Source organism: Bos javanicus, chromosome 1 (genome assembly GCF_032452875.1).
Source record: "Bos javanicus breed banteng chromosome 1, ARS-OSU_banteng_1.0, whole genome shotgun sequence".
Lineage (NCBI taxonomy): Eukaryota > Metazoa > Chordata > Mammalia > Artiodactyla > Bovidae > Bos > Bos javanicus.
Window position 1 is genome coordinate 40,935,947 of NC_083868.1, and position 26,537 is coordinate 40,962,483.

The window sequence follows — 26,537 nt, forward strand, 5'->3', positions numbered from 1 at the left end:
AACATATCCCCTGAGGTTTATTTGAATTCTTGTCATCATAACTACCTTTCCTAGATTCATGTTTAATCTTCTTAAAATCGTGTCTTGGTGGTAAGTATCCATTGCTTTACAATTCCCGTAGACTAAGTACTAATTTTCAGTGATCTCTACTCTGGGAAATAATTATTTCCATTTATATTCTCTGCCTTCTACTCAAGTGTTTCTTATGCTGTATCTTCTTACCCAGTAAACTTACTCTAAAGAATAAGTGGTATCAGTGAGACACACAATAACCTGGCTTCTTTCCATCCTTTCTTCTTCCGAAGAGCACCTGACACAGGCTGACTACTCATGCTCAGATTTTGTATCTTAACTCAGTTATGAATACAATAAAATTTGAAAATTAGTAAAAGAAAGTTTTATTGTACTACAGAGGAAATTTGCATCTAGAAGATGGGGAAATAACTGCGTATATGAAATAATTTAAAAGCATTTTAAAATACTAGAAAAATGATTATCAGTGTGGAGCTTGTATGCCCTAAAGAAGTTCAAAAGAGTTAAAAAATGGAGTCAACAACTGTTTCCTTCTCCTCTAAACCTCTCAACCCAAAAATCAAGATTCAGATGGACTAAAGGCAAGAGTTCAGTTCTAAATAAGGAAGAAATTACGTGTGTGTGTATGTGTGTATGGGTGTGTGTGTGTGTGTGTGTGTGTGTGTGTGTGTGTTTGGAGGGGGCAGGTATTTCAGATGTATAGAGTTTAAAGGTAACTGGAAAACAGTTACATTCCCAAATATCCTTTTTCCAGCACCCAGATTAGAAAGTGGCATTTAACCAAGAATTCTTCTATTTTTGCATGTAGTCAAAAATTTATTATCTAACCAATTCACTTACTATAAAATATCACAAATAGAAGTCAAATTATGGGCTGATGGAAATCAATTTAAAAATTCACTTTTGCTACATTTTGTCAATTTGCTTTTCAAATATACTGAAAAACAGAAATAATCTTGGGCTTGGGGAAAATTTTTTAGATATACCAAAAAAGGCAGAATCTATGAGAGAAATAAGTAACCTGGATTTCATTAAAATTAAAAGTCGCAAAGACTCAGAAAGAGTCGGACATGACTGAACAACAAAACTATACTGAATGACCAAACTGAGCTGAACTGAAAGTTTTTAATTATAAAAGATACTATCAGAGAAAAGACAAGCCAAGGATTAGGGGGGAAATTGCAAAAGGAAGATCTGATAAAAGAGTATTATTCAAAATTTTAAAAAGAATTATTAAAATCAACACATTGTTCAGTCACTCAGTCATGTTCAACTCTATGTGGCCCCATTAACTACAGCATGCCAAGCTTCCCTGTCCTTCACCATCACCCAGAGCTTCCTCAAACTCATGTCTATTGAGTTGGTGATGTCATCCAACCATCTCATCCTTAATTGTCCCCTTTTCCTTCTGTCTTCAATCTTTCCCACCATCAGGGTCTTTTCAAAGGAGTCAGTTCTTCACATCAGCCAGCCAAAGTATAGAAGCTTCAGTATCAGTTTTTCCAATGAATATTCAGGAATGATTTCCTTAAGGACTGACTGGTTTTATCTCCTTGCAGTCCAAGGGACTCTCAAGAGTCTTCTCCAACACCACAGTTCAAAAGCATCAATTCTTTGGCACTCAGCTTTCTTTATAGTCCAACTCTCACTTACTAGATGGACCTTTGTTGACCAAGTAAAGTCTCTGCTCTTTAATATGCTGTCTAGGTTGGTCATAGCTTTTCTTCCAAGGAGTAAGTGCCTTTTAATTTCATGGCTGCAGTCACCATCTGCAGTGATTTTGGAGTCCAAGAAAGTAAAGTCTCCTCTCACTGTTTCCATTGTTTCCTCATCTATTTGCCATGAAATGATGGTACTAAATGCCATGATCTTCATTTTTTGAATGTTGAGTTTTAAGCCAGCTTTTTCACTCTCCTGTTTCACCATCATCAAGAGGCTCTTTAGTTCCTCTTCACTTTCTGCCATAAGAGTGGTGTCATCTGCATATCTGAGGTTACTGATATTTCTCCCTGCAATCTCGATTCCAGCTTGTGCTTCATTCCAGCCTAGCATTTTGCAAGATGTACCCTACATATAAGTTAAAGAAGTAAGATGACAATATACACTCTTGACATACTCTTTTCCCAATTTGGAATCAGTCTGTTCCATGTCTAACTGTTCCAGTTCTAACTGTTGCTTTTTTTTTTTTTTTTAATTTTACATAATTGTATTAGTTTTGCCAAATATCAAAATGAATCCGCCACAGGTATACATGTGTTCCCCATCCCGAACCCTCCTCCCTCCTCCCTCCCCATACCATCCCTCTGGGCCGTCCCAGTGCACCAGCCCCAAGCATCCAGCATCATGCATCGAACCTGGACTGGCAACTCGTTTCCTACATGATATTTTACATGTTTCATTGCCATTCTCCCAAATCTTCCCACCCTCTCCCTCTCCCACAGAGTCCATAAGACTGTTCTATACATCAGTGTCTCTTTTGCTGTCTCGTACACCGGGTTATTGTTACCATCTTTCTAAATTCCATATATATGCGTTAGTATACTGTATTTATGTTTTTCCTTCTGGCTTACTTCACTCTGTATAATAGGCTCCAGTTTCATCCACCTCATTAGAACTGATTCAAATGTATTCTTTGGAAAAGAAGAAGTAAAACTCTCACTATTTGCAGATGACATGATCCTCTACATAGAAAACCCTAAAGAGTCCACCAGAAAATTACTAGAAATAATCAATGACTACAGTAAAGTTGCAGGATATAAAATCAACACACAGAAATCCCTTGCATTCCTATACACTAATAATGAGAAAACAGAAAGAGAAATTAAGGAAACAATTCCATTCACCATTGCAACGGAAAGAATAAAATACTTAGGAATATATCTACCTAAAGAAACTAAAGACCTATATATAGAAAACTATAAAACACTGGTGAAAGAAATCAAAGAGGACACTAAGAGATGGAGAAATATACCATGTTCATGGATTGGAAGAATCAATATAGTGAAAATGAGTATACTACCCAAAGCAATTTATAGATTCAACGCAATCCCTATCAAGCTACCAACAGTATTCTTCACAGAGCTAGAACAAATAATTTCACAATTTGTATGGAAATACAAAAAACCTCGAATAGCCAAAGCGATCTTGAGAAAGAAGAATGGAACTGGAGGAATCAACCTACCTGACTTCAGGCTCTACTACAAAGCCACAGTTATCAAGACAGTATGGTACTGGCACAAAGACAGAAATATTGATCAATGGAATAAAATAGAAAGCCCAGAGATAAATCCACGCACATATGGACACCTTATCTTCGACAAAGGAGGCAAGAATATACAATGGGTTAAAGACAATCTCTTTAACAAGTGGTGCTGGGAAATCTGGTCAACCACTTGTAAAAAAATGAAACTGGACCACTTTCTAACACCATACACAAAAATAAACTCAAAATGGATTAAAGATCTAAACGTAAGACCAGGAACTATAAAACTCCTAGAGGAGAACATAGGCAAAACACTCTCTGACATACATCACAGCAGGATCCTCTATGACCCACCTCCCAGAATATTGGAAATAAAAGCAAAAATAAACAAATGGGACCTAATTAACCTTAAAAGCTTCTGCACATCAAAGGAAACTATTAGCAAGGTGAAAAGACAGCCTTCAGAATGGGAGAAAATAATAGCAAATGAAGCAACCGACAAACAACTAATCTCAAAAACATACAAGCAACTCCTACAGCTCAACTCCAGAAAAATAAACGACCCAATCAAAAAATGGGCCAAAGAACTAACTGTTGCTTCTTGACCTGAATAGAGGTTTCTCAGGAGGCAGGTAAGGCGATCTGGTATTCCCATCACTTTAAGAATTTTCCACAGTTTGTTGTGATCAACACAGTCAAAGGTTTTAGTGTAGTCAAAAAAAAAGCAGAGTAGATGTTTTTCTGGAATTTTCTTGCTTTTTTTGGTGATCCAACAGATGTTGGCAATTTGATCTCTGGTTCCTCTGGCTTTTCTAAGTCCAGCTTGAACATTTGGAAGTCCCCAGTTCATTTACTGTTGAAGGCTAGTTTGGAGAATTTTGAGCATTATTTTGCTAATATGTGAAGTGAGTGCAATCATGTAGCAGTTGGAACACTCTTTGGCATTGCCTTTATTTGGGATTGAAATGAAAACTAACTATTTTCAGTCCTGCAGCCATTGCTGAGTTTTCCGAATTTGCTGGCCTATTGAGTGTATCACTTTCACAGCATTATCTTTAGGATTTGAAATAGCTCAACTGGAATTCCATCACCTCCACTAGCTTTGTTCATAGTGATGTTTCCTAAGGTCCACTTGATTTCACATTTCAGGATGTCTGACTCTAGGTGAGTAATCACACCATCGTGATTATATGGGTCCTGAAGATATTTTTTGTATGGTTCTGTGTATTCTTATCTACTTCTGCTTAATATCTTCTGCTTTTGTTAGATCCATACTGTTTCTGTCCTTTATTGTGCTTATCTTTGCATGAAATGTTCCCTTGGTATCTCTAATTTTCTTGAAGAGATCTCTAGTCTTTCCCATTCTAATGTTTTTCTCTGTTCATTTGCATTGTGCACTTAGGAAGGCTTTCTTATCTCTTCTTGCTATTCTTTGGAACTCTGCATTCAGATGGACATATGTTTCCATTTCTCTCTTGCCTTTCACTTCTCTTCTTTTCTCAGCTACTTTTAAGGCCTCCTCAGACCATCATTTAGCCTTTTTGCTTTTCTTTTCTCAAGGATGGTTTTGATCACTACCTCCTCTACAAAGTTAGGAACTTCTCTCCATAGTTCTTCAGGCACTCTATCAGATTTTATCTCTTGAATATATTTGTCAACCATTGCTGAAAATTACTGGAAAATTAAACAAATGAAATTAAAAAACTCAAAAGATAGGTTTGACAGCAGAATAGAGAGGACAGAATAAATAATAAGTAAACTGGAGAAGGCAATGGCACCCCACTCCAGTACTCTTGCCTGGAAAATTCCATGAATGGAGGAGCCTGGTGGGCTACAGTCCATGGGGTTGCTAAGAGTCGGGCACGACTGAGCGACTTCACTTTCATTTTTCACTTTCATGCATTGGAGGAGGAAATGGTAACCCACTCCAGTGTTCTTGCCTGGAGAATCCCAGGGACAGGGGAGCCTCTTGGGCTGCTGTCTATGGGGTCGCACAGAGTCAGACACGACTGAAGCGACTTAGCAGCAGCAGCAGCAAACTGGAAATTATATGAAGAAAATTACACAGTCTGATCAACAGGGATAAAAATACAGGGGACAACGAATAGAGGCACAAGGATCTATGGAGCTATAACAAAACTTTTAATATTATGTCAATGGAATGCCAAAAAGCAAGCAGAAAGAGAACTGGGCTAAAAAAGTTCTGAATAAATCATGGTTGAAAACTAAATTTGACAAGAAATATACACTTACAGATTCAAGAAGTGAGCAAACCTCAAGCAGGATAAACCCAAAGAACTCTATCATAACCCAAGACAAATCATAGTCAGACTTCTAAAACCAAAATAAAGTATCTTCAAAGCAGCAAAGTGGAAATAACACCTTTTCTACAGAGGAATAGCAGTTCAAGTAACACTAGATTCCTCTTCACAACCATGACAAAAGTATTATCAGACATGGAGAAATAAGTGGCAAACATCCCTCATGTGCTAAAAGAGAGGAAAAAATCAATAGATGTTTCAGAAAGAGAGAACAAGGAAAAGGAAGAAGGCAGTTATTTAAATCTATGATCAAGATAAGATTACAGTGTGAAAGAAAATATAGGAAATTTTAAAGTTCTGAGTGCATTGGGACAGTGAATGAAGAAATATCAACATTAGTCATAGCAAAAGAGAAATGGAGAAAAAAAATAATAAAAAAATGCATTCTTCCAAAAGAATAAATGTCATATGTCAATGATCAGATTTCAGTAGGACATAAAATTTTTAATATATATTTCATAAATTTGTAACACTTGCTTAAGAATCTTTAACAAACAAGTACTTGTATTTTATTAAATATTTCTAAAATAAACTAAGGGAAAAAAATTCAAATTATTGTTTTGTTCTTGTTCAGTCACTAGTCTTGTCTGACTCTTTGTGAAATCATGTACTGTAGCATGCCAGGCTTCCCTGTCCTTCATCATCTCCCTGAGTTTGCTAAAACTCAGTGATGCTCTCTAACTCTTTCATCATGGGTTGTCCTCCTCTCCTTTTGCCTTCGATCTTTCCTAGCATCAAGGTATATTTCAGTGAGTCGGCTCTTTGCATCAGGTGGCCAAAATATTGGAGCTTCAGCTTGAGCATCTGTCCTTCCAATAAATATTCAAGGTTGATTTCCTTTAGAACTGACTGGTTTGATCTCCTTGCAGTCCAAATGACTTTCTAGAGTCTTCTATGGCATCAATATTCGAAAGAATCAATTCTTCAGTGTTCAGCCTTTTTTATGGTCCAACTCTCACATCCATATATGACTACTGATAAAACCATAGCATTGATTATATGGACTTTTGTCAGCAAAGTGATGTCTCTGTTTTTTAATTTGTTGTCTAGGTTTGTCACAGCTTACCTTCCAAGGAGTAAGTGTCTTTTAATTAATTTCATGGCTTCAGTCACTGTCCACAGTGATTTTGGATCCCCAAAAAATCAAATCCATGTTTTCCCTATTTGCCATGAAGTGATGGGACCAGCTGCCATGATCTTAGTTTTTTGAATGTTGAGTTTTAAGCCAGCTATTTCACTTTCCTCTTTCACTCTCATCAAGAGGCTCTTTAGTTCCTCTTCTTTTTCTGCCATTAGAGTGGTATCATCTGCATATCTGGAGTTATTGATATTTTCCCCAGCAATCTTGCTTCCAGCTTGTGGTTTATACAGCCCAACAGTTTGTGATATACTCTGCATATACATTAAATAAGCAGGGTGACAATATACAGCATTGATACACTCTTTTCCTAATTTTTAACCAGTCCATTGTTCCATGTCTGGTTCTGACCTGCTTCTTGACCTGCATGCAGGTTTCTCAAGAGATAGATAAGATTGTCTGGAATTCCCATCTCTTTAAGAATGGATTGGAATGCAAAGGTAGGATGTCAAGAGATACCTGAAGGAACAGATAAGTTCCTTGGAGTACAAAATGAAGCATGGCAAAGGCTAACAGAATTTTTCAAGAAAACACACTGGTCAAAGCATACACCCTCTTGCAACAACACAAGAGATGACTCCACATGAATATCACCAAATGTTCAATACCAAAATCAGATTGATTATATTCTTTGCAGCTGAAGATGGAGAAACTATACAGTCAGAAAAAACAAGACCTAAAGCTGACTGTGGCTCTGATCCTCAGTTCCTTATTGCAAATTTCAGACTTACATTGAAGACAGTAGGTAAAACCATTAGGTCATTCAGGTATGATATAAATCAAATTCCTTATGATTATACATTGGAGGTGATGAATAGATTCAAAGGACTAGATATGATACAGTGCGTGAAGAACTATGGATGGAGGTTTGGAAAACAGTATAGGAAGCTGTGACCAAAACCATCCACAAGAAAAAGAAATGCAAGAAGGCAAAATGGTGGTCTGAGGAGGCTTTAGAAATAGCTGAGAAAAGAAGAGAAGGAAAAGGCAAAGGAGAAAGGGAAAGTTATACCCAAATGAATGCAGAGATCCAGAGAATAGCAAGGAAAGTTAAGAATGCTTTCTTAAGTGAACAATGCAAATAGTTGAAAACAATAGAATGAGAAAGACTAAAGATCTCTTCAAGGAAATTGGAGATACCAAGGGAAAACTTCATGCAAGCTCAGTTCACTCATTCAGTTGTGTCGGACTCTTTGTAGCCCCATGGACTGCAGCACGCCAGGCTCCCATGTCCATCACCAGCTCCAGGAGCTTGCTCAAACTCATGTCCATCAAGTTGATGATACCATCCAACCATCTCATCTTCTGTTGTCCAGCTCTAATCCTGCCTTCAATCTTTCCCGATATCAGGGTCTTTATTAATGAGTCAGTTCTTCGCATCAGGTAGCCAAAGTATTGAAGCTTCAATTTCAGCATCAACTCTTCCAATGAATATTCAAGACTGATTTCCTTTAGGATTGACTGGTTTGATCTCCTTGCAGTCCAAGGGACACTCAAGAGTCTTTTCCAACACCACAATACAAAAAGCATCAATTCTTCAGTGCTCAGCTTTGTATGGTCCAACTCTCACATCCATATATGACTACTGGAAAAACCAAAGCTTTGACCAGACGGGCTTTGTTGGCAAAGTAATGTCTCTGCATTTTAATAGGCTGTCTAAGTTGGTTGTACCTTTTCTTCCAAGGAGAAAGTGTCTTTTAATTTCATGGCTGAAGTCAGCATCTGCAGTGATTTTGGAGCCCAAGAAAGTAAGTCTGTCACTGTTTCCATTGTTTCACCATCTATTTGCCGTGAAGTGATGGGACTAGATGCCTGATCTTAGTTTTTGAATGTTGAGTTTTAAGCCAGCTTTTGCACTCTACAGTTTTCCTTTCATCAAGAGGCTCTTTAGTTCCTCTTCATTTTCAGCCATTAGAGTGGTGGCATCAGCATATCTGATATTACTGATATTTCTCCCACAGTCTTGATTCCACCTTGTGCTGCATCCAGCCCAGCATTTCACTTGATGTGCTCTGCATATAAGTTAAACAAGCAGAGGTGCAATATATAGCCTTGATATATGTTTTTCCCAATTTAGAACCAGTCCGTTCTTCCATGCCCAGTTCTAGCTAGCTGTTGCTTCTTGACCTGCATACAGTTTTCTCAGGAGGCAGGTAAGGTGGTCTGGTATACCCATCTCTTTAAGAATTTTCCACAGTGTGTTGTGATCCACACAGTCAAAGGTTTTGGCATAGTCAATAAAGCAGAAGTAGATGTTTACTGGAACTCTCTTACTTTTTCTATGCTCCAATGGATGTTGGCAATTTGACTTCTGGTTCCTCTGCCTTTTCTAAATCAGGTTGAACATATGGAAGTTCTCAGTTAACTTACTATTGAAGCCTAATTTGGTTAATTTTGAGCATTATTTTGCTGGTATGTGAAATTAGTGCAATGTGTGGTAGTTTGAGCATTCTTTGGCATTGTCTTTCTTTGGGATTGGAATGAAAACTGACCTTTCCCACTCCTGCGGCCACTACTGAGTTTTCCAAATTTGCTGGCATATTGAGTGCATCACTTTAACAGCACCATCTTTTAAATCAAACCCCTTATGATATACAATGGAAGTGACAAATAGATTCAAGGGATTAAATCTGATAGAATGCCTGAAGAACTATGGACAGAGGTTTGTGACATTGTACAGGAGGTGGTGATTAAGACCATCCCCATCCCCAGGAAGAAGAAATGCAAAAACGCAAAATGGTTGTCTGAGGAGGCCTTACAAATAGCTGAGAGAAGGAGAGAAGCAAAAGGCAAAGGAGAAAAGACAAGATATACCCATCTGAATGCAGACTTCCAAAGAATAGCAAAGAGAGATAAGAAAGTCTTCCTAGGTGATCAATGCAAAGAAATAGAGGAAAATAGTAGAATGGAAAAGACTAGATATCTCTTCAAGAAGATTAGAGATACCAAGGGAACATATCATGCAAAGATGGGCTCAACAAAGGACAGAAATGGTAGGGACCTAACAGAAACAGAAGATGTTAAAAAGAGGTGGCAAAAGTATACAGAAGAACCATATAAAAAAGATCTTAATGACTCAGATAACCATGATGGTGTGATCACTCACCTAGAGCCAGACATCCTGGATAATGAAGTCAAGAGGGCCTTAGGAAACATCACTATGAACAAAACTAGTAGGCTTAATGGAATTCTAGTTGAGCTATTTCAAATCCTGAAAGATATCATGCAAACATGGGCACACACACACACAAAAAAAGGTTATAAATGGAAATGGCAAGGATCTAACAGATGCAGAAGTTATTAAGAAGAGGCGGCAATATACAGAACTATACAAAAAGTCTGAATGACCCAGATAAGCATGATGGAAACATCCTGGAGAGTGAAGTCAAGTGGTCTTAGGAGGTATTAATACAAACAAAGCTGGTGGAGGTGAAGAAATTCCAGCTGATCTATTTCAGATCTTAAGAGATGATCCCGTTAAACTGCTGCACTCAATATGCCAGCAAATTTGGAAAATTCACTAATGGCCACAGGACTGGAAAAGGTCAATTTTCATTCCAATCTCAAAGAAAAGCAATTTCAAAGAATGTTCAAACTACTGTACGATTGCACTCATGTCACATGTTAGCAAGATTATGCTCAAAATCCTTCAAACTAGGCCTCAGCAATACATTAACTGGGAACTTCCATATGTATGAGCTGGATTTAGCACGGGCAGAGGAACCAGAGATCAATTTGCCAACAGACATTGGATCATAGAAAAAGCAAGAGAATCCCATAAAAATGTCTACTTCTGCTTCATTGACTATGCTAAACCCTTTGACTGTGTGGATCACAACAAACCATGAATAAGTCTTAAAGGAATGGGAACACCAGACCATTCAAAAATTAACCTTCTTAAAATCTCAGTGTTTAAAAGCTACTGGCTCATCTGGTAAAGAAACTACCTGCAATGTGGGAGACCTTGGTTTGATCCCTGAGTTGGGAAGATCCCCTAGAGAAAGGAAAGGCTACCCATTCCAGTATTCTGGCATGGAGAATTACAGGGACTGTGTAGTCCATGGAGTCACAAAGAGTTGGACACGACTGAGCAACCTTCAATTTCACTTTTGCTTTAAAAGCTACTAGCCTGGAGTATCATAGAGGGAAAATACTTCATAATTTTATTTTAAACATGAAAACTAGTATTGCAAATAAGCAATATGTTATCTTACACATTGCCAACAATTAGATTTTTGCTTGTCAGAAAACGTGAATTTTAATATTGAAAAGTAAGTAGGTATGGTGAAAAACTACTATTGCATTTACCCTTGGCAAATAAAAGGTAAAAAATTTAATGCTACTAATATTAGATTGAGAATCAGTTGTTACGTAGTTATTACAAAAATGAAAATCTATCAGTTGGGTATAAATGTGACATCCTAAGGAAATGAGAAACATACAGTGGGTGAACTTAGTTTATTTTGATTTTGTAATTTATCTTGCATATCAAAATAAATAAAGAAAACTTAATATTAGACTGAAGAAGTCCCAAAAGAAATGCTTAATTTATGAGGAGCTAAACATAGTTGATAATTACCAAACCAAGTGTATTCCAAAAAAACAGAATAGATGTACAAGTGTAAATGACATCATGGTAACTTAACATTTTCCTATTTTACAATTGCTGCTCCAATGATAATATTATCAGCTATAGTTCATCTATTTTTCAAAAAAAATGCATATATTCAATGAGAGAATATTACTGAACATAACTGCTTTTTAACATTTAGAAAATTTTCTTTCTATGATATTATCTGTCTACTCTTTCTGCTTATATTCTGTTGAAGAACAGTGATGTTGCTTTAAACAAAGACATACATATACACATATACATATCAATAGATTAAGCTATCTATCAAAAATGCAGTTGCTATGGTGTTTTTTCCCTTTCCTTTTTTCTTTCAGCAGAGCAATAAGTGCTAAAAGAAATCTATATTTAAGTAGAGAATCTTTAAAGTGGAGTGATCTGAGAATATTGAATCTGGTTATAAAATGAAAAAAGAAAGATGTAAAATGTTTTTTGTGCCAAAATTGCAACATTCAACAGTATATACCCCACACTTTCTGGTTTTCAAAGTGTTTTTATGTCTTCTTCCATGTCATGGTCAAGAGATTTGGCTGGTTTAGCTCAAAGCAGCAAGGATTCAAGTTTGAAGCTACATTGTGCACATTCTAGAAATCAAACCTGCCTGGGCAAGAAGATATGAGAAGCCTCCTATAAAGAAATCCACCCTAAGGGAAAAGTAAGTAGAGTCTCACAAATTAGATTCACAGTCATTACGTCAAAGTTGAAGAGAAGTGTGATTCTAAACAAATGTTTCATATCCCAAAGTTTGTTCTTGACATAAGTTCTCATGGGCAGATATTTCAATCACAAGGGGAAAAAAAATCCATATGAATAGAAACAAAATGAAATGAAAAGCAAAGATGTAGCACATTGAATTTCCATGCATCAGCTCTTGGTATTGAGATGTTTACTACCTGTGGAAAACATCTTCCAAACTCAGGCACTAACATCATCATCAAGAGAAACAACTTCTTTCCTACTTTAAATGGGTATTCATGGCCCTCCAATCATTTTTAAGATCAACATTAGCAGTATTTATTTTATACTGTTTATACTTTATGCCCAATAGCCCTAAACTGGAGACATAAACATGACAGGTAAAGTACTGCAGGTAAGAACACTAGATCATGAAGCACAGATGAGTCATAGCCATAAGTTTTTAGAAACAATTTGTATTATTATCTCCTAAATGATATGTCCTGGGAACAAACATCTTACAGTCATAACGGGACAAGGTGGTGAAAAGGTTGAGAGACCTTGACCCTACTATCATGACTTACAACCCTGCACTGCAGAGGCCTTATCAGGATTTGTTACCTGGTTCATTTTAAGAAAACAGCAGTTAGCAACTTGATGTAGGAAAAAAAAATGTTCATATTTTCTTCTTGAGCAGCCAACAAAAGTATGTCCATTTTATTGAAAATGCAATCAAGTATCAGAAAATAAAATTTAAAAAATCAGAAGAGAACTGCAATACATAGGAATCATAAAATGGTCAAGCTAACCAGCTCAAATACAATTATATTTAAATGAGTCTATAATAATAATATTGTCATAGTTGATGTTATTACCCAGTCAAGAAGTGTTTGGTTTTTTTGTTTTGTTTCTTTGTGGTGGAAGAATTGATGCTTTTGAACTGTGGTGTTGGAGAAGACTCTTGAGAGTCCCTTGGACTGCAAGGAGATCCAACCAGTCCATTCTAAAGATCAGCCCTGGGTGTTCTTTGGAAGGAATGATGCTAAAGCTGAAACTCCAGTACTTTGGCCACCTCATGCGAAGAGTTGACTCATTGGAAAAGACTCTGATGCTGGGAGGGATTTGGGGCAGGAGGAGAAGGGGATGACAGAGGATGAGATGGTTGAATGGCATCACTGACATGAGTATGAGTTCTGACCCTAAAGTGAAAGTGAAGTCACTCAGTCATGTCTGACTCTTTGCGACCCTGTGGACTGTAACCTACCAGGCTTCTCTGTCCATGGGATTCTCCAGGCAAGAATACTGGAGTGGGTTACCATTTCCTTCTCCAGGGGTTCTTCCTGACCCAGGGATCGAACCTGGGTGTCCTGCATTGGAGGCAGATGCTATAACCTCTGAGCCACCAGGGAAGCCCTAAGGGTCACACTTTAAAATATGATTTTATGTTCTTCTCTCACTACTTTGACGAATGTTACAGCATTTTGTCTCAGGTGACTCTTTTCATAAATAAACCTTGTCCAGCTTAATCCACTTTTTGAGCTATCCTTCAATAATTTTCAGGCCATTTGTGGTTTAACTTTTTCTTTTTCCTGTCATTGATACAGGAACATATACATACATACTACTGAGCTTAGCCAATTAAGCAATATATTTTCATGAATCATTAATTTCAAAAATAGTATATGTTAAAACATAATCTTGTTTTTATATAGTTCATTCGACCAAAAAGTAATTTGTTTTAATATTTAAGTTTTGGGATTTTCCCATATGCAGCTTAAAAATGTCTATGCTTATTCTTTTATATCTTTTAGGAGTATAGATGAAGCAATTTCAAAATTAATAAAAACTCTATTCTTTACCATTTCAATTTGTCAGTAATAAAATATACTGCATTTTATCATGTCCAAATTCAAGGCAAGACTCATGGTATGGAAAATGTCAACATTTTCACACAGAGCAAACATCACTGAAAAGATCTAACTATCCTTGGAATGAACTTTTCGACTAGGAGTCTTTGAAAGCAATGATCACTTTTTTAAAAATTTACTGTTACTAATTTCATCAATAAGTTTATAATCAACTTTTTTTTCAATGTTTTTTTGTCAGATATTAGTGTAAAATAAAAAAAGAGAACTGACTGATGGAGGATTTAAAGTGGCATGTGAGACAGATGTGAGGAATATCAAGTTCAAACACCTTGAGGAGATAATGAGTTTGGATATTGGTAGAAAATAAAACATATCTCCCTAAAGACTAGTAAATAAGGGACAAGTTGGTATACATTAGAGAAGTAGGTCAGTTGAATATTTTTGGTCATGATAAATAGCACTTTTTGGATTTTAACTAAATGATAATTCATTGAGTAAAATTATGACATGAATTGACTTACACTTTACAAGTATTCAGGGGAGATTTAACTGTAAAGTGGACCACTTATATGTGGGATTTTTTCAATAACTACATATTACAGTACTACAGGATCCTTGATTGGTTTAATACACAGATATGGAACATCATTTAGAGATGAATTTGCCACTGAATAGAGGGGCTGTTCCCCTGACCCCCACTGTTGCTCAAGGGTCAACTGTAATTATTTTCCCTGTAATTCAAAATATTTAATTTTAGAAACAATTATTTTGGGAAATGTCCCACAGACTTCACGAGACTTCCCAAGAAATGTTAAGACTGCCCGAATGAATTAGGACGTTGGAGAAACAGCAAACATGGAAAAAACAAAAACAAACAAACGAAACTAAAAGACTTCTCCAGTACATCAAAGATGAAATGACAGTTTGACCTATGATTGTGGTACTAAAAATGGATGTCAATGGATATTTTTAAAACATATTTCAGAAGTAATGCAAAAGGACTTGTTAGTGTTTGAATGTAGAGATGAGGGAAAAAAATCAAGGATGACTCATAGACTTCAGTTATGAGCATTGTGTAGTGACATTTATAAGCTATTTTCTCCTTGCATTCTGAGTCCTACTTAAAATTAACTCTTAATGGTTAAGAAAAAACACTGTTTTATTTGATATTTCTTTAAATAAAAGTAAAACAGAGGAAATGATGTTTTGAAAATCAGATATAATGATTATTTTTTTTTTTTTAGTTTTCTGTATTCTAAAATGAAAAGACCTAGAATAGTATAATTTGATAAAATGATACGCAGATTTGGATTATCATCATATGGCTGGTTCATCATGATGGAATTTTCACATCTGAATTAGCATTTGAGTTAGCTAGAAAATAAACATGTTGAGATACAAATAATATAAATTTAAGTTTTTAGTTATATACTCAACTATTTTGTACTTGACATAGTGCAATCATGGTTCTTTCCATTCAGTTCAGTTCAGTTCAGTTCAGTTGCTCAGTCGTGTCTGAGTCTTTGTGACCCCACGAATCGCAGCAGGCCAGGCCTCCCTGTCCATCACCAACTCCGGAGTTCACTGAGACTCACGTCCATCGAGTTGCTGATGCCATTCAGCCATCTCATCCTCTGTCGTCCCCTTCTCCTCCTGCCCCCAATCCCTCCCAGCATCAGAGTCTTTTCCAATGAGTCAACTCTTTGCATGAAGTGGCCAAAGTATTGGAGTTTCAGCCTCAGCATCATTCCTTCCAAAGAACACCCAGGACTGATCTCCTTTAGAATGGACTGGTAGGATCTCCTTGCAGTCCAAGGGACTCTCAAGAGTCTTCTCCAACACCACAGTTCAAAAGCATCAATTCTTTGGCACTAAGCTTTCTTCACAGTCCAATTCTTGCCTCCATACGTGACTACTACTGGTATTTGTACTACTCTAGGAAATTTGCATTTACTTTTAAATTTTTTTCTTGTTTTCAAATAGGAAGAAATCACAGGTGCCAAGAGGTATTTAATTTTAATTGGGTTCATCACAGGAATAAATGATGGCTGATAGCTGGAAAAAGAATAAAAATGAAATTATAAAGTTAAATGTTAAGGCTTTAAAGTGAAGGAGACAGAAGAAAATCAGATACAACAAAGGAAATACATGAAGCTATTTAAAGATCATGAGAATGGGTAGTTGGAAGCAATCAGGTTTCACAAGCAAAAATGATGTAGACTATCATGATGCTGATGTGACAAAATGACAGATGTGACAGATACAAATCTATAATGGAGATATTTACAGAGGTGTATTATAGCTTCAGGCAAAATTTTGAAATAGGCCAAGTTTGTTTGCAATGCTCTCACTTGCCTTCCAGCATCCCTAGATCCAACTTGAAGCACTCAGTGTCCTCATCTTGACCTCTTGATGTTCATGCTTTCCCTACTCTGGTGTCCATGCGACTCAGCAATTTTTGGTCAATACTTCATAACTATTACAGTAAATTTACCTAGCCTGTACTACATTCATTCAGGCCCTGACTCCTTCATGACCAATTAATTCAGGAAAGTACACTTGCTGCTAGTGGCAGGATGTGTTAGTAATATAAATGTCATATTTGTGTCTCAATTCATGTATTCAGAGACAAAATAACTGCTTTAGAGTGATGATTAGAGCAGGAAATGGGAATAGAATATCAATCTAGCAGGTGAGATTTTCTGTAGCAGGTTGGTCTTTGGGGAATATAAAAACTGTATCAGGAAGATGTTTGATGAGTGTGCACATATATAACATCAACCAATAAAATAATCATGCTCCATTGTGTACATGTCCAATTAAGAAAGATGGTAACAATAACCCTGTGTACGAGACAGCAAAAGAGACACTGATGTATAGAACAGTCTTATGGACTCTGTGGGAGAGGGAGAGGGTGGGAAGATTTGGGAGAATGGCATTGAAACATGTAAAATATCATGTAAGAAACGAGTTGCCAGTCCAGGTTCAATGCACGATACTGGATGCTTGGGGCTAGTGCACTGGGACGACCCAGAGGGATGGTATGGGGAGAGAGGAAGGAGGAGGGTTCAGGATGGGGAACACATGTATACCTGTGGTGGATTCATTTTGATATTTGGCAAAACTAATACAATTATGTAAAGTTTAAAAATAAAATAAAATTTAAAAAAATAAAAAAAATACTAAAAAAAATAATAAAATAAAGATACCATTGTCAAAAAAAAGAGAATGATCTGAGGAAAAAGTCTAATTTATAAGTTCTTTTTAGATAGTCTATCAGTGGTGACATGAATTATATAAGAAACATAGCAGGAGAAAGGACTAGCAGAAATTTTCCTAGAAAAATAGAGTATGTACAGAAATTTTAAGAAAAGCTTCATTTCTACTAATTCAAATGTATCATTTTGGTAAAAATCATATATTATGTTGAAACTGTTTATTTAATATCATTCATTTTCCAAGCAGGCACATAACTCCAGGCTTATTTTTACTAAACTATTATGACATAATAAACCAGCACTAAAACATTCATATAGTCAAATGAATAAGATAAAATTGAGTGTCAATGCTTTACAGAATAGCACATTATGTTTTGCTAAGAAATACTGTAAATACCATTACTGTGCAAATCAAAATATTATTTAATCATATACTCAAAAATTTTATTGTGTATATATATTGCATTGTATATATAACTCAATATAGTATTGAAGATAAATATTATTTAAATTACTAAATAAAATTTTCATTACCTGTAGCAAATAAATATAAATAAATATTTGATTAACTATTATGACAAAATAACATCCTCATTATATGAATTGGTAACATATTTATCAGTAGAATTCTCATTATTTAATCTGAATAATTTAATTTTGAAATTGAATACCCTAAACAATTAGTTTGAATTCTTTATTATCTCATAGGTCTTAAAAAATATAAAGTTATAGCATATACTTAGTCCCAAAGTTTTGTCCAGAAAAGTATTTACATAAGTCTCTGTGGTCTATTCAGAATAATTAGCAGAAAAACAAGAGAAAGAAGACGATTGTGTAGTGGCAGAAAATGTATCTATCATAATTTGAAAAATAGATAAAATACTTCATATATTGTCATATCTAGATAAGGATATTTCCAATCAGTGTGTTCAATGTGTCATCTAGTCTCTTAATGCATACAGAAAAATGCAAGAAAATGATTTAAAACAAAATCACTGATCATATGAGAGCAACAACCTTCTGCGTTTGAAAATCCCAAGCCTTTCCAGGTGACAAAACATGTTAAGAGAAAGCAATGTCTTCTGGGCAAAACCAAATCCAAAGCATATACAGGAAAACACAGTTGTTGCTGCTGCTGCTAAGTCACTTCAGTCGTGTCCAGCTCTGTGCGACCCCAGTGACAGCAGCCAGGCTCCCCTGTCCCTGGGATTCTCTAGGCAAGAACACTGCTGCTACTGCTGTTGTGTCGCTTCAGTCGTGTTCGACTCTGTGCGACCCCATAGACGGCAGCCAACCAGGCTTCCCATCCCTGGGATTCTCCAGGCAAGAACACTGGAGTGGGTTGCCATTTCCTTCTCCAATGCATGAAAGTGAAAGTGAAAGTGAAGTCTCTCAGTCGTGTCCGACTCTAGCGACCCCATGAACTGCAGCCTACCACGCTCTTCCGTCCATGGGATTTTCTTTTGCCTAGAAGAACACTGGAGTGGGTTGCCATTTCCTTCTCCAAAACAGTTGTATTAGTTTCCTATTTCTGCGGCAACAAATTACCACAAACATAGAGGCTATAAACAATACAAATTTAGTTTCTTACAAGTCGGTGGTCAGAAGTCCAAACTGGTTCTTAGCTGACATAAAGACATCATCAGAGCAGCATTTCTTCTGGGTGCTCTAGGGAAAATCTGTTCCTTACATTTTTCAGCACTGAAAACTATCCACAGTCTTTGGCTCATGGCCACATCACTCTGACCTCTGGTTATGTCATCACAACTCTTTTCTCTGACTCTGACTCTTCTGAATATCTTATGAGGACCCTTATAATTACACTGGACCCACCTAGAATACCCAGAATAATCTCCCTATATCAAGGCCACCTTTTACTTAGTCAAATCTTCAAAGTCCCTTTTGCCATGGAAGGTAACATATTCACAGGTTTCAGAGATTAGGACAAGGACATCTTTGCAGGTTACTAATTATGTGGTTTATCATTAGATTTCAGTTTATAAAACAGTCTAATAATAAAACCAGTGATGTGATCGCATAATTCTTTGTTAAAACCTCAGACATATCAAGTGCAGCACTTCAGAGAACTGATACAGCAAAGGAAGAATACAGCAAATGAAGAATACAGCATATAAGAATACAAAGCAGTATTTCTCAGCAGCTTAAGGAGAGGCACATATGGGAAAATATTTATCTCAAAGCAACTTGCAAGTGTGGATTTTCTTTAGTGAATTTGACCCAATGTTATTCATAGGAAATCCAAAAAAGTCTTAAGAGGACTGCAATATACTGACAGTTTTAATTAAAACAGACAATGACTAAACAAGATGAACAAAGATCCACTAATAGTGCACAGAAGTTTTCTTTTCTCCACATCCTGCCAACACCTGATATAGCTTTTCTTCTTGATAATAACCATTCTATTGTGTGTGAGTGATAATTCACTGTGGTTTTGAATGGTATTTCCCTGGTGATTTGTAATGCTGAGCATATTTTCATGTACCTGTTGGCCATTTGAATTCCTTCTTTGGAAAAATGTCCATTTATTTCCCCTGCTGATTTTTAATCAAATCATTTTTTCATTATTGACTAAGTTCTTTAAATATTTTGGATATTCACTTCTTATTCAGTATATGGTTTGCAAATATTTTCTCCCATTCTATAGGCTTCTTTTATATTTTGTTGATTGTGAGTTTTTTGCTTATTGGTTTATTCATTTTGTTTAGTTGCTATGCAGAAGCCTTTTAGTTTATTTTAGGCCCACTTTGATTTTTGCTTTTGTTTCCTTTTTTTTTTTAATGTAATATCCAAAAAAATCATCACCAAGACTAGTGTCAAGGAGCTTTTTCTGTATGTTTTCCTCCAGGAGTTTTACAAAGTGTATGGAAGTTTAACAAAAAATTAAAAATAAAACCACCATATGACCTGGAAATCCCATTTCTGTATATATATCCAATGGAAATGAAAACAGGATATTGAAAAGATATCTGCACTTCTGTGTTTATTGCAACAGTATTTATCATAATCAAGGTATGGGAAAAACCTAAATGTCTGTCAACAGACAAATGAATAATACAAGTATACCTATTCCATAGGTACACAATGGACTATTACTCAGTTATGAGAAAGAAGAAAACCCTACCATTTGCAGTCAGATGGATGAAACCTGAAAGTATTACCTTAAGTTATGTGATGTGATAGAGATGTTACCTAATGCTATGGTAGTAATCAGAATGCTATATATAATAGCATCAAATCAGCATGTTGTGTGACAAGTTTATACAATAGTATATGCCTATTATATCTCAATTTTAAAAAGAGAAGAAAAGACAAAGGCTGCTGAACATCCAAAGCATGTTGGAGAAAGTCATTACTAGCACACCAGAGTAATATTTCATGAAAAGGAGAAATTACTCAGAGGACAGTAACAAGAGCCATAGTACCTAATTTTCAGCCTTAGCACCCTAACCTAGGAACTGGTGATATGTGTTGTTTTGGATTTCAGAAATATTATGGAATAGTCACTGCCTTGTGTTTCGTGTTTCCCCCCTGTAATAATTAGAAGTTCTATGCTAGTAATTCTATTTCCATCCCATTCTTGTATACTGAATGTAACTGGGAGATATGAGGTAGAGTGTGGAAAATAACTTGTGATTTTAGATAACATGTTTTCGGATCAAAAAGACTTACATTCTAGGCACCAGACCTAAGTAGTCTCACCCACACTTGAATCTTATTTAAAGACAAAACCCTGTATCTGAGCTGATGTTAGAAATGGAATAGAACTTGGAGAGACTTTGGAGAGAAGAGAGAGACTTTTCATGAAGGGATGGGCATGAAGACATTAAGAAAAAGATGAACTGATCTAATAATCCTCCAATAATTCTCATATCCCTTACATACAAACCTTCAAGTTGCAAACTTTCAAAGATGTGAGCACACATTCCATCAGTGTCAGGTATGAGGGAAATTACAGCTTGTTCTGTCTTCTGCTGCTGAGGATCCTTTAGCTCTACCATCTCCCACTTCCTCTACCTCCTTCAGTCAGTAATTCTTCTTGTCAGTTCATTCATTGCCAGTCTGTGTATATGCTACTTGTTGTACTGTACTACTGTACTTTTCAAGGTACTGCACTGTAAGTTTTAAAATGTTTATTTTTGTGTTTTTTAATGTATTAATTATGTGAAAAGTATTATAAACCTATTACAGTATAATACTCTATAGCCAACTGTGTTAGTTGGATTCCCAGGCTAACGTTGTTGGACTTACAAACAAATTGGACTTATAAATGCACTCTCTGAACAGAACTCATTCATAGGTAGGGGACTTACTCTATTTACATACGTGTGTAATCCCCTCTCACAATGAACAATACTGCTTGTGGCCAATTAGATATTTTAGACATCATACTATGTGACTTCTGAGGTTAAGGCAAAAAATACATGAGAATTTCTTCCTTCATTGTATCACTTGCTTTTGGAGGAGCCATTCAACATGTCACATGGGTGTTGAAGCATCCCTGTACAGAGGCCCATTTTCAGAGGAAATAAGACCTCTCACCAACAATCAACACCAACTCGCCAGCCAGATATATGAGCAAACTTTGTAGTGGATCTTCCAGACCCAGTCCATTCTTCAGAAGACTACAGTCCTGATGAATGTCTCTTAGAAACAGACCCAACCCATTTCAAGAACTGCCCAACCAAGATACTTCAGATCCTCAAAAGTTATGGGGATCTGAACATAACCATAAACATTTATTATGTTACATTTTTCAGTCACTTTGGGATAATTTGTCATTTAGCTATAAATAACCAGTACATGCAATTTTGTCTCAGAATGAAAAAGGGTAATTTTATTTTCCATTTCCATATTTCCATTATGGTTTTCACCAAGGAGTCCTTGCACATGCACACAGTAAGCAATTCCATTCTATTCCCCACATAAAAGAAATATAACTCATATCAGAAAACTATTACATATGACAGAACAATTTTTTCTACTTCAGCAGCCCCACTACAAAAAACCTTTATTTCAAATATTTACAGAGATATGATAGCCAGTTCACCCCTTTGATTTAGGCAAAGCCTCAATTTAAGAAAACATTTGTTTCTGATGTGTATCCAAATTTAGTTCTATTTTCTTCTATCCAAATAAAATATGGCAGTTCTAGTAACTACACCCTCCAACATGTGACACAAAGAATTTTAATAGTATGCACCTCTGCTGCTGCTGTTGGTGCAAAGTCGCTTCAGTCATGTCCGACTCTGTACGACCCCATAGACGGCATCCCACCAGGCTCTCCCGTCCCGTTCTTCTCCGGAAAGTGAAAGTGAAGTCGCTCAGTCGTGTCCGACTCTTAGTGACCCCATGGACTGCAGCCTTCCAGGCTCCTCCGTCCATGGGATTTTCCAGGCAAGGTTACTGGAGTAGGTTGCCATTGCCTTCTCCAAGTATGCACCTCCAGACAAGGTATAACTAGCATCAATCATTCTCTAGTTAAATATACACAGGTTCATCACATATCTATCACAGAAAGACAGAAAGCCACCTAGCAGCAAACCTGAGCTCTATTGGTCAAAAAAGGAGCAATTACCCAGAGTCCACATACAATAGCTAGAGTATATCATTCCCAGATGTTGACCCTTCATCAAGGATCTGGCATTTTCAAAATGCTGCTTTCAGAGCTTTCCTAGTTTATCCTTTTCATTATTGCCATAGATCTAAAATAAGCTGTACTCTCCCATGTGAGAAATCTGAGCTTGCAACTAGAGATTATCGTACTAAGTAAGGCAAGTCAGAAAGAAAAAGACAAATACCATATGATATTACTTATATGTGGAATCTAAAATATGACACAAATGAACCTATCCGTTAAACAGAAACAGAATCGTGGACATAGGGAACAGACTGGTGGTTGCCAAGGGGGAGGGGACTCAGGGAGGGACAGACTGGAAGGTTGGGGTTAGCAGACGTAAGCTTTTATATATACATATAATGGATAAATGTAAAAAGAAGTATATATGTATGTGTGTATATATGTGTGTTTGTCACTCAGTTATGTCTGACTCTGTAACCCCATGGACTGTAGCTTGCCAGGCCCCAGGCTCCTTTGTCTGTAGATTTCTCCAGGCAAGAATACTGGAATGGGTTGCCATTCCCTTCTCCAGAGGATCTTCCTGACCCAGGGATCAAACCGAGGTCTCACACATTGCAGGCAGATCCCTTACTGTCTGAGCCACCAGAGAAGTCATATATATATATATAGGAATCACTTTGCTATACAGCAGTAATTAACACAACTTTGTAAACTGACTGACTGCAATTAAAAAAAAAAAAGAAATCTGAGCTTATCATGCTTTTAAAACACAGTAAGACATTTCATGATGATACTAGTAAGAAAACTGCAACTTTTTAATACTTCCAAAGTTATTCATTGAGAATAACTAGGAGAAGTTGATGCAATAAAAGTACTGCCAGAATAATTTAGGATTCATGAGATTTCATTGCACATCAAATTTCAGGAACTTCTATATTTTTGCTTCAAGTTATAACATTTTTAAAACTTTATAACATGTTTACATTGTTTGCTTTGTAGGCAAATGCCAGGAATTAAAATGAATACAATGAATTTTAATTTACCAAAACAGAAGTTTAAAGGTGGTGGTGGATTTTATATGAAAATGAATATTTATTGTCTCTATATTGCACAAAGGTCTATAAAATATGCTAATTAAGGAGGTTTTCAAGACAACAAACTGGATACTGTCAAGTTTCCTATCTTTTTGGAGGCTCAATTATCTCACGTAAAACATGAATAAAAATAGATTTCTACTGTAGTTACTATGATATTAAGGAAATGAATGTTTGAAACCTAATATCCAAAACAGATTTTTAAATAGGAAAAGTAAAGCCAACTACTTATTTAGGTCCATGGAAGCCTTATAAACATTAGTAAACATTCAGTTCAGTTCAGTCGCTCAGTCATGTCTGATTCTTTGCGACCCCATGAATCGCAGCACGCCAGGCCTCCCTGTCCATCACCAACTCCCGGAGTTCACTCAGACTCATGTCCATCGAGTCAGTGATGCCATCCAGCCATCTCATCCTCTGTCGTCCCCTTCTCCTCCTGCCCCCAATCCCTCCCAGCATCAGAGTATTTGCTGATGACTCTGCAAAGTCATTATGCAGACTCTTCGCATGAGGTGGCCAAAGTACTGGAGTTTCAGCTTTAGCATCATTCCCTCCAAAGAAATCCCATGGCTGATCTTTAGAATGGACTGGTTGGATCTCCTTGCAGTCCAAGGGACTCTCAAGAGTCTTCTCCAACACCACAGTTCAAAAGCATCAATTCTTCAGCACTCAGCACTTCAGCACACAGTACAACTCTCACATCCATACATGACCACTGGAAAAACCATAGCCTTGACTAGACAGACCTTTGTTGGCAAAGTAATGTCTCTTTTCAATATGCAATTTAGGTTGGTGATAACTTTTCTTCCAAGGAGTAAGTGTCTTTTAATTTCATGACTGGAATCACCATCTGCAGTGATTTTGGAGCCCAAGAAAATAAAGTCTGACACTGTTTCCACTGTTTCCCCATTTATTTCCCATGAAGTGATGGGACCAGATGCCATGATCTTCGTTTTCTGAATGTTGAGCTTTAAGTCAACTTTTTCACTCTCACTTTCACTTTCATCAAGAAGCTTTTTAGTTCCTCTTCACTTTCTGCCGTAAGAATGGTGTCATCTGCATATCTGAGGTTATTGATATTTCTCCCGGCAATCTTGATTCCAGCTTGTGTTTCTTCCAGCCCAGCGTTTCTCATGATGTACTCTGCATATAAGTTACATAAGCAGGGTAACAAGCAGCCTTGACGTACTCCTTTTCCTATTTGGAACCAGTCTGTTGTTCCATGTCCAGTTCTAACTGTTGCTTCCTGACCTGCATGCAGGTTTCTCAAGAGGCAGGTCAGGTGGTCTGGTATTCCCATCTCTTGAAGAATTTTCCACAGTTTATTACATAGTACAAAAATGTGTCCTAAGTTTGACACACAAAAATTTCTCAGAAAGTAAGAGTGTCTCTATTTTAAAAATAATAACGTATAAACCATATGTTAAATTATCCACATTCAAGAATTTCAAAATAGCCACTTCAAAGGAAAACTGAATACAAGTTTTCCTGCTAGAAAATTCTCTCTTTGTACTATCTTATTTTGGCAGCCAATATGCAAACAAAATTTTGTTTGGGAAGAATAGAGTCCAAGTGAACGAGGATAATAAAATAATCAGAAATTTGAATATCGTCAGAATTACAAATTCTGAGGCTTCCATCTGGAAAATCAAAATGTATTTGCCATAGCAACCAAAAAGTCAAGTTGTTGGACCATGCAACAATATTTTCAGCACATATATTATGTTGATAATTCGGTCTTTCTTCCTCTGTGACTGATGAGGAAAGAAGTTGAGATCATTTTCTATACCCAATATTGTATCTGAAATCAGAATTACTGGGTGACAAATTAACATAGTATCATTTTAAAATTTCTAATGGCAATCCACTCCAGTACTCTTGCCTGGAAAATCCCATGGATGGAGGAGCCTGGTAGGCTGCAGTCCATGGGGTCACTAAGAGTCAGACACGACTGAGCAGTGACACTTTTCACTTTCATGCTTTGGAGAAGGAAATGGCAACCCACTCAAGTTTTCTTGCCTGGAGAATCCTGGAGACGGGGGAGCCTGGTGGGCTGCCGTCTATGGGGTTGCACAGAGTCAGACACGACTGAAGCGACTTAGCAGCAGTAGCAGCAAACATTTATCAACATTTTCTTGCCATTTAGCTTTTCAAAGATAACGTCTGAATATAATCTGACATGATTTTTCTGTTTTGTTTTTTAAGTTACTTGGTAGTTTTGAATGAGTATATGTTGATTAGTTTTCCTTTATCATTATAATTCAAAATATAATGAATGGTTGTCTTTTTACTAATTTTTCATGAATTAATAAGGACTTTGAGAACAGCTAGCCAGGAAGTTTGTCAAATCAGGAATTTGCCTTCTAAATTTTATTGTTGCCTTCATACAAGTGGGTTAATACTCATTTTTTTCCCCTTTCTCCTCAATGCCTACCATCTATTCTTGGAAAGGTTGGATTACTGGCCTTATACTTGACATTCTAGGAGACTTTCTCAAAATGTCTTGACAATAATTATTGCAGTTTTCCTTAGTACATTCTTTCTAGTTTCCTAAGTGAATGAATTATGAATTTATTATTACATTTTCAAGTACATTTTATCTGTTTTCATTAAAGTACTTATACCTCAATATGATGTTATGAATCCTTGGTCTGCTATCATTCTTCTAGATGTTGCTTTATGATCTCACCCTTTCATTTCATTAAGTTGATTTTTTCTTGTACTTTTAAGTACAAGAAAGAATATTAATCTCTCTAAAT